This window comes from Sinocyclocheilus anshuiensis, unplaced genomic scaffold (genome assembly GCF_001515605.1).
Source record: "Sinocyclocheilus anshuiensis isolate Anshui unplaced genomic scaffold, SAMN03320099.WGS_v1.1 scaffold3508, whole genome shotgun sequence".
NCBI classification, from domain to species: domain Eukaryota; kingdom Metazoa; phylum Chordata; class Actinopteri; order Cypriniformes; family Cyprinidae; genus Sinocyclocheilus; species Sinocyclocheilus anshuiensis.
The window spans coordinates 64,596-74,285 of record NW_015549796.1 but is presented as its reverse complement, the minus strand read 5'-3'; the positions used below and the strand labels follow the sequence as shown (position 1 = coordinate 74,285).

The 9,690-nt window shown below is 36.6% G+C and overlaps 1 pseudogene; it reads right to left on the bottom strand.

The window, feature by feature from the left end:
- Positions 1 to 540: 540 nt before the first annotated feature.
- Positions 541 to 6,314, bottom strand: LOC107660880 (sialoadhesin-like; annotated as a pseudogene).
- Positions 6,315 to 9,690: the final 3,376 nt, after the last annotated feature.

Sequence of the window (9,690 nt, the reverse complement as noted above, 5' to 3'; positions counted from 1 at the left end):
TGATACAAGTCAGAAGACTTCCTTTAAGAAATGAGGAATATACATGCTTATAAATTACAGTGTGGATTCATGTGCTTATAATTTGTGAAGCAAACAAACATCACAGATGCTAAAATAGCATTGCTATACTGAGACTTATATTAGGACTGAACTGCTTTACGATAGGGGTGTGTGATGGGCTATGTATTGCTATGCTAATGACACACAGCTCTACTACTAACATCAACCATTTGATCCCACAGTATCTACACAAATCTCAGACTGCCTGATGGACATTTCAGCATGAAAAACCATCATCTACAACTCAATCTAGTGCAGACCGAGCTTCTCGCCTTTCCAGCCTCTCCAACAATACAGCACAGCTTCGCCATCCAGCTAAAATCATCAATAATCATCTCAATCAGATCAGCCAGAAATCTTGGGTTAATCTTTGATGACCAGCTGAACTTCAAAGACCACATTCAAAGCATCTACTACATGATTTAATTTCTTAGCTATTCCAAAGATAAACAAAGCAATGTATATAACAGTCTTTTTTTTTACAATCCAATTAATTCCTGATGGATCAAATCAAGTTCTTCGCTACACATTTTCTCGTTGAATATTCTGTTTCACTCAGAAGTCAAAAGAGTTGTGATGCTGGTTCATGTTAACTTTAACAACTGTGAGATGCCAAAAGGAGTCACTCCTAAAACGTGACTTTTACAGTAAGCGAGCATGTTCAGTCTGAACTGAGAAACTGAGAGATTCCAGGATGAAGCTGAAGTTTTCTCCCCGTCACGACAGATTAAGATCAGATCGCAGTTTCTTGCTCTTCAACAGATGCAGCTGTTAAATACACAAATACAAAACAATCAAGCATTTACTTGAACAGCTATGTATGTTTCTCTCTCTCTATGTTTATTGTTTTTATGATTATGATTATGTTGTTAAAAAAAACATTTGCTGTTATAAATTCACTGTAAACCACGGCTTCACGGGGCTTATTGCTTTTTTAAAATGGTTATTCCTTATACGTAGTAAGGTTTCACAAAATAAAACAGAGCAACTAAAGTGTAATGATATAAATAAAAACAGTATTCTTCCACCAAACAATGTAGTTCCTCAGAATCAGTTGTGGTTCCAACAAAGTGGTTGCCGAGCAACACACAGAAGTAAACAAAGGTGTATGTTTGTGGAGTAATTTACAACAGCTTCGAACAAGGCTCAACCAATCAGAATCAAGGACCGGAACTATCCACTTTATAAAAAAATGTTCATCAAGACAAACTTCAAAAGAAAGCCTCGCCTGAAAGTTTAAAGCAGTTATAAAAGCTTGAAAATGATTAGCATGTTGCTAACATTGATAGATAGATAGACAGATTAGATAGATAGATAGATAGATAGATAGATAGACAGATAGATAGATAGATAGATAGACAGATTAGGTAGACAGACAGACAGATAGACAGATGAGTTTGAATGAGTCTAAATTGATTAGAAATAGTACATAGAAGGGAAGTTTGATTGAGTCTCAAGGGATTCTGGGAATTTAAATTAGAATTTTGACTTTTGGAGTTTGAATAGTCTTGGCTCATCTGAACATTCTGTCAATGCAAGTCTATGGGATTTTTATTATTTTTATCTTCATTTTTATGAAAACCATAAGTCAGATCAGTCTGAAAAGATCTAGCACACTAAGTGAGATCAGTCTGAGGAGCTGGGCTGAGTTTGGTGGTTCTAGCTTGAAAGCTCTAGGAGGAGTAGCGTTCAGAAATTTAGACTAAGAATAATAAAAAGCTTAAATAGCTTATCAGTAGGTTGGCTTTCTCATGATGACCAATTTGGTGTTTAACTGAATATAATAAATATAATGTAATAAATCAGACAGATATTTACCTCTCATCCTGCAGCATTTGAAAATCAGCACGACTGTCACGAGCAGATATGGAGAAACTGCCAGCACAGAACTGAGTGTGTGGAGGACAGAGACCTGAGATCCTGAATGAGACACTGAAGAAGAGACACACAAGCACTTTATCAAGCACCATATCTGAACGAGAACATTAGAAGAAATCAACCAGCTCACAGTTTCATTGACTCTCACCTGTGACTGAGATCCAGCTCTTGGGTGACTCTCCATCTGGGTGTTTGCAGTAGTAGAAACCCTCATGTGGCTTTGAGACAGTAGAGATGATCATCTCTGTAGTTTGATTCTGGATGAGTGACCCATCTTTATAGAAATCAGCTCTGAGGTTTGGTGAGGTTGTATGTTTATATAAACAGCGTAGAGTCAGAGTTTCTCCTTCAGTCACGGGATGAACAGGACTCTCCAGAATCACACCAGCTACAGAAACAGAGCAGACATCAACTGACAAATAGTAAGAATGTAACAACAACAATAATAATGCACTTTATTTAGAGGTGCCTTTGAAAACACTCAAGAACACATTACAGCTTGATGACAATCATAAATTACAAGACAGTAATAAAATCAAAGCAACATCTATTCAACATAAAGATAACCCATAAAGTACAATTAATCAGGAAAAGCTTATTTAAAAAGATGAGTTTTAATATTCAGATTTAAGATTATTTTTTATGACAAAAGTCAAAGGTTGACTACGTTCTAGTTTATGGAAAATGTGAGACGTAACCCAAATAGGACAGAGTTACAATAATCAATACAAAAATAATAATGATAATAATAACATTTTCTCATGGGGGTTATGAAAAATATAAACAAATAAACATGACGTGGGTAAATGACTGCACGATTCTGGATACATTTAGAATCTCAGTGTTTTTATGACAAAAGTCAAAGGTTGAGCAATGGTTTAATAGTCAAAGGTTTAATAGTCTAGTGCAGTGATCCTCAAATCTGTCTTGCGAGATCCATTTTCCTGCAGAGTTTAGATCAGACAAACCTACCTGTGATTTTCTAATGATCCTGAAGACATTGATTAGCAAACTCAGGTGTGTTTGATTAGGGTTAGAGCTAAACTCTGCAGGAAAGTGGATCTCGCGAGCCAGATTTGAGGATCACTGCTCTAGTGCAGTGGTTCCCAACCCTGGTCCTGGAGGCACCCCAACACTGCACGTTTTGCATGTCTCCTTAATCAAACACACCTGATTCAGGTCATCGGCTCATTAGTAGAGACTTCAAGACCTGAAACTGGTGTGTCAGAGAAAGGAGACATGCAAAATGTGCAGTGTTGGGGTGCCTCCAGGACCAGGGTTGGGAACCACTGGTCTAGTGGATTCATTGTCATTTAGGAATGAGATTGCGTGTGAATAAGATTGAATTGAGATCACAATCTGGCTATTTAAATCTGAAACAAGAAATGAGGGCTTTGTGATAAATACAGAAACACAGACTCACAGTGTACAGAGATATTAACAGTTTCTCTCCAGATTCAGACTGACACCAGTACACTCCAGTGTCTGATGGGGTGGTGTCTCTGATTTTACATGTAGATCCTGTTAGTGATCCCCACACTGATGAACAATGTTCCAGCCCCCAAATGTCTGTGTATCTTCTCACTGTCCATCCGGTAGAGTTACTCTGGTCCTCACAGCTCAGAGAGAAAGAGACAGATGTGAAGTGTTGAGTTCTGCTGGGACTGACGATCAGAGAGACTGGAGGAGAAACACCTGAGAAGACAACTACAGCTACAATTCAGAAATCAAGTCAAGACAGTTTTATTGATATAACACTTTACAAAAATTGTTTCAAAGCAGGTTTTCAGACAAATATTAAAGTTATAATATCTGAAAATCCATAAGTCATCACTGAGTATTTCTATTTAAAACTTCATAAAAAAAACACCTTAATATATTTGTCATTATGCCATCAGCAGACAAGCCAAAGACAACTGTGACAACCAACAAAAACCTCCATAAGATGTTACTATTGGAGGAAAAAACCTTGGGAGAAACCAGACTCAACTCGAGGATCAGTTCTGCTTTGCCTGTACAGTGTGAACCTAGTAGTGTTTATAGTTAACTGAGTTTGCTGTATTTTAATTTACTAATTTATTAGTAGACAAATAATCAAACTGTAAAATGATTGATTAAGTGTTTATACGGTCCATCCTATAAAATGTGCTGATGTGCACATTGAGTGTCCTGTGTTGTTGATAAAGTGCCTCCTAGAATCAATGTCTGGTCAATAACATAAATATTTAAAATACATTTTATAATGACAACACTATTTAATAAATAGGTCAGATTATACATTTGTATTACACCTATTCGATTATGTTCCCTCAAGTCCACTTACGTAAGTAACACTTTTGTGCCACAATAGTTTAGTTTATATATTTTTCATGACAATTTTACACCATTATAATTAAACGTTTTTCAAGGTTTTGCTGGTTAGTTTGGTCTGTTTAGGACCTCCTCACTCATTCTGTGGTTCAGTTTGAACTCACCAGTGACCCATATTAACTGTGAGTTGCTGATGGTTGTGTTATAGACTGGTTTTCCTCTCTCTGCTCTGCACACATAAACTCCTGTGTGCTTTAGAGCAGCAGAACTGACAGTGTAGTTTCCTCCAGCTCCTCTGCTGCTGTCTGAGAGCAGCTCATAACGATATCTGTAGTCTGTATAAAGTGAAAAAGTGCAGTTACCTCAAGAAATGAGCAGACATTTTTACATGAGTTTTATAAAAGACCTTTGTTGGTATAATCAGAGTATTTAGATTGATTAAATGTTTTTAATCTCAATATATTTTTTATGAAACCAGTTTATTCAGATGTTACTACATGAAGCACATTATATCTTACCTGATGAGACAGTTACAGTGAACCAGCTGAATGTCCAGCCTGTAGAGGAGCCGTTAACCTCACAGATCAGAGTCACTGGATCTCCTTCAGTCAACCACGTCTGTGGAGAAACATTTAAAACTGCTCTGGGAACTGAAGGTGAGAAATCTCGCATTAATAACATGTTAAACTTGTGTGTGTATGTGAAGAGATGATCAAACTCACCTGATACTGTCAGTGTAACTTCTTCACTGCGGTGTGATCTGCGTGATCCGTCTGTCTCTACTCCGTAACATGAGTATTTACCTGCGTCAAACTCAGTAACAGGACTGAATGTGAGTTCCTGTAGTTCACTGAAAGCATAGACTGAACTGTCTTTATACCAGCCGTACTGCCAGCTAGTGACTCCTTCAGCATTTATGTCACATCTGAGAGTGACTCTCTCTCCTCTGAATACATGTTGAGCAGGTTTAATGCTCACTGTGGGTTTTGGTGTTTCTGTGCAATGACAACAATTCACAATAAAAATAATGAGCTGCTTTTACTGTATGAACACAGTTACTTGACTGTAAAACACACATGCTAAATCAGAAGAGACTGGAGTGTTGTTCTCTATAGCTGTTATAGTTGTTAATAAAAGATCTGTCAATATTCAATCATTGGGAATTTGGAAACATGAGATGTGAAAATTTTCCAACAGAAGATCTTGTCTCTCACTGTTTCGATTTTGATTTCACAGAGAATGTAGGAAATATTTCTGCTGTTTTGATAGATATACTGATGTTTTTTGTGTTTCATGTCACACCTCAGAACTGTCACATGAATAATGCAACTTATTAAAAGGGTGCGTTTATAGTCATAGTAAAATGTAAGTAATTTCTCAACTCTTAGTTGGTTTCTAACAGTTAATGTAGAATTACTGATATGTGTTGAAAATATATGAATCAAACTGACTCACCTTCAGTATGTCCAGAGTAGATGTTTGAAATCAGCACTAAAACACAAAGAGAAAAACTCATTACAATGTGAACATTCAGCTGATAATTATAAAGATGAACAAATATTAAGATATTGTGTGGGGACTGTATAAACATGAAAACATCTGACTTGTATTTTATAGATTTGGTCACAGCAGAGAACTGTTTCAGGAACTTCAAGGCAACAGTCTGATCATGAGCAGAAGAATAAAGACAAACTCTTACTAACTGTGTACTAGTGAATATTACGACAACAGTGACAATAACTGCAAAACAAACCAACAGAACTGAATCAACACCATTATAAAGCACAAAACCGAATGATTGAACAAACACACTGATCTACAACACAACAGAGTGCGTTTCTCTTTCACAAACAGCACCAACTGCACACTTCCTTTCTCAAACTCATCTTTCACTCATATATCATGGACTAGAGCTGGATGTGAAACTCTGAGAGCAGCAAGAAAATACATAAATCTAGGAAAACTAAAACACTTGATCATTTACATAATATAATAGCAATTCCACTGGAATACATTTAGAGAAAATAATACTCACAGAGCAAAAGAGGAAGTTGACTGAGCTCCATACTGGCTGAATGATGAAAGACGGTTAAAGACTCAAGACTTCCTTTAGAAATATCACGACAGATTAAAGACATACAAATGTACCTCATGTGTTACAGAAGATCTTTTGATAATGTCGATAATCTTGTAACATGTTTTCAGAAAATGTCACACTGCACTGTCATGACCCATTCAGAATTAGTTTTTTCAACTGCTTACACACATTTTCAAAACTGTGCCTCTTTTTTTCAAAACTTTACACACAAATCCAAGAATTGCAAAATGCCTCACATCTCTTACAAAATGAAGCACTGCATTCAAAATATCACAAACACATCTCAAAAGCAAACATTTGCAAACACCTTTGCCATAATAATAATTCCTGTTAGATTTTTGTGTGTTACATAGAGAATTATGTGTTGTGTTTTGCAAAAAGTCTTTTATGAAATTGAAAACTGAGTCAAAGGCCGAGAATTAGTGTATGGTTTTGCAGATTTGGTGTGTGGTTCTAGTGTTTGTCAGGTTTCAGAAATTGTGTGACAAGTAAAGATTTTGTGTGTAAACAGTTGAAAAAAAAAACAGGATTTATTTGCTCTTATGAAAAGTTGTATTCTGGTGTGTTCAATGAACAAGAGAAATGAAGCAATATTTTGATAGCTTTTTATTGTAATGGTGGAATTAGCTGTATTCATATTTATGTATTTATGTTACAATAAATTGCACCTCCGAGCACCAATGGCCTGTGTGCATGATTAGCAATCTAACTGAAATGAATCTCATAACGCGTTTTTTTACAGGAAAGTCCAACTTGAATCTTCACTGAGAGTTAGGTTTTGATGAAACAGGTTACATCAACACACAGTTGACAAAAAAAAGGAACTGACTTTCAAAATAAATCACTCCCTCCTACTGTTTAAACGAGAAGTCAGAAAGAGCCCTCTAAACATGTTTACTCTCATAAGATATGTGATCATAATATATGTGGTGTAAGTGTGGACTTATTCAACATTTATATTTAGACAAATTGCATGTCATAGGTTTATTCTGAGATAACAACCGGCTCGATGTACATTATCCCGCTTATTACACGGCTAAAAAGATTAGTTTTTACCATATATGTTGAAATTAATGCTGAAGTCTTCCGTTGTAACACGCAGTGATTAAGTGTTTTCAGTCACAAGATGGCGCCAGACAGTCAACGATAGCGGAGTGACTCGTTAAGCATATAAGTAGTACCGGTCAAGATAACTCGTAGTACCCGGATGAGCGGTGTGTTATTCAATTTGGCGGTTGTTATCTGGGAATAACATACCGCTGGATGGCGCGATTGACCAATCAAGTATTCGACAGAGCCGTGTAATAACAAGCGGATAGCAACCGGGACTTCTAATGGAAGCTGCGGTGACGTGTTGACTTTACCAATTAATGATTGGCTCTTTTATTAAGAAGGCGGGGCTTCCTTCGATAGAGCGGCCATATTGAGCGTTGCATTTTTTTCCCATTCAAAACTATACGAGTGACACGTCTTGGGTATTCTGTGAGGGTACTCATAGAATCTTGGGTACTCTGGGATCTTCAGGCCGAATAGAGCTGTACATTAGCGTTTCATTCATATAGTATCATATAGATACATATAGACATGTTTTAATATATCCAACCTTTAAAATGACTAAACGTACTGTATATGTTTTCGTTTTGAGCTCTGTGTGAAACTATAAAAAATAATTAAAGTCAGTTGATTCCTTTGCATAGTAATATATTTTCTTTCTGCTGCCTTCTCAAGCTTTTGCTGCAGCAGAAGTGTTTATTCCTGCCTTGTAAATGCATTTAAATTGATTTTCAATAACGACATCTCTTAAGCTTCTGCAGAAAAGTGAATCCAACTGATGCTTTGCTGATGCTCTCCACATTCCATGTGATTGGCTGTTTGTCACATTTTCAGGTGCACACGCTCCAGAGTTAATCTGTTAATCGCAAACTCTGGTTCAAACTCTGAGTTGACAGATAATGTTTATATTGAGCTTTGTGAGCCTGCTGATCCTGATCTAAACCAGGTTGTATTTGTTTGGTTTTGTCAACTCTAAACCTACAATTATTTATGTATTATTTATGTATCAGTGTATCAGTGGTTTATCATCTGGAAGCATTTTCAGGCGAAGAATAGGCCAAGATTGCAAGGGAGGTGACAGAAGCTTCTAAGCACTTCTAAGCACTTACAAGCAGCATTTATTTTTAGGGCTAGACGATAAAACGATAATGATAATTATCGATAAAGTATGATACACAAATCTGTTTTTTTGTTGTTGCACCAAATGACCTAAGATGACGAAGAAAATAAATTATCTTCTTTGTCTTTTTAGACAAACTTGTCAATATACTCTTTTCAAGATACCTTGTTGTCTATTGTTACAACTAAATACTTATACTTTTCTACCTGTCTAATATTTTAATTATGCATAACTACATTTATCTATTTAAATGCATCAATTGTTGACCGAAATACAATTTCTTCAGTTTTTTATTATATATATATATATATATATATATATATATCACAAGAGCATTGTTGTCACACCACTCCACTAATTTATTCACCCCCTGTTGGTGCATTCCAGGGCTCTCTAAGTCACTTAACACAGATATTAACGCAGTATCATCAGCGTAGTTGAAGATAAATTGATTAGACCTATCTGCACGACAGTCATCTGTGTACACAATAAAAAGCATAGCAGAACTAACATGTAACGATTCAGTCCACTGAAGGCGAGTGTAGAGAAGAACCCAAGTGCAGTTTATTTACAGGTGATCTAAACATCCAAACATAATCCAAACAGACGAAGACGAGATACACAGACTTGACGAGGCATGAACAGACTTGACTTGGCATGAACAGACTAGACTCACCAATAGCGGGTTACAACATCAATACACGACACGAGACAATGGCAACATGAGGGCTATTTGTATCAAATAAAGAGGGTCACATGACATAAACAAACAAATGGGAAACAAGACACATGACTAGGACAACCAGTCAGAACATGACACCATGAACAAGAGAACCAATGGCATGAATAGGCGAGCGTAGTGAAGAACCCAAGTGCAGTTTATTTACAGTGATCCAAACATCCAAACATAATCCAAACAGACGAAGACTAGATACACAGACTTGACGAGGCATGAACAGACTTGACTTGCCTTGACTTGGCATGAACAGACTAGACTCACCAATAGCGGGTTACAAAATCAATACACGACACGAGACAATGGCAACATGAGGGCTATTTGTATCAAATAAAGAGGGTCACATGACATGAACAAATAAATGGGAAACAAGACACATGACTAGGACAACCAATCAGAACATGACACAATGAACAAGAGAACCAATGGCATGAA